Here is a 762-nt window from a genome sequence, read left to right on the forward strand (position 1 = left end):
CAGCTCAGCTCAGCTCAGAACAGCCCAGCTCAGTCCACCTAAGCTCACCCAGCTCAGCCCAGTCCAGCTCAGCTCAGCCCAGCCCAGCTCAGCCCAGTCTAGCTCAGCCCAACCCAGCTCAGCACAGTCCAGGTCAGTCTAGCTTACCCCAGCCCAGCCCAGTCCAGCTTAGCTCAGCTCAGACCGACTCAGCCCAGCTCAGCTCAGCACAGCCCAGCCCAGCCCAGCCCAGCCCAGCCCAGCTCAGCCCAGCCCAGCCCCACCGGGTCCAGCTCAACCCAGCCCAAGCTTAGCCCAGCCCAGCCCAGCTTAGCCTAGCCCAGGTGAACCCGGCTCAGCCCAGGTCAACCCAACCCAGCTCAGCTCAGTCTAGCTCAGCCCAGCCCAGCTCAGCCCAGTGTAGCTCAGCTTAGCCTAGCTCAGCTCAGGTCAGCCCAGTCCAGCTCAGTCCACCTAAGCTCACCCAGCCCAGCCCAGCCCAGCCCAGCCCAGCCCAGCTCAGCCCAGCCCAGCTTAGCCTAGCCCAGCTGAACCCAGCTCAACCCAGATCAACCCAAACCAACCCAGCTCTGCTAAGTCTAGCTCAGCCCAGCCTAGCTCAGCCCAGTTCAGTCCAATCCAGCCCAGTTCAGCTCAGCCCAACCCAGCTCAGTCCAGCCCAGCCCAGCTTAGCCTAGCCCAGCTGAACCCAGCTCAGCCCAGGTCAACCCAACCCAGTTCAGCTCAGCCTGGGTCAACTCAACCCAGCCCAGCTCAGCCCAG

The sequence above is a fragment of the Mandrillus leucophaeus genome, unplaced genomic scaffold, assembly GCF_000951045.1.
Source record: "Mandrillus leucophaeus isolate KB7577 unplaced genomic scaffold, Mleu.le_1.0 Scaffold244, whole genome shotgun sequence".
In the NCBI taxonomy this organism is placed as follows: domain Eukaryota; kingdom Metazoa; phylum Chordata; class Mammalia; order Primates; family Cercopithecidae; genus Mandrillus; species Mandrillus leucophaeus.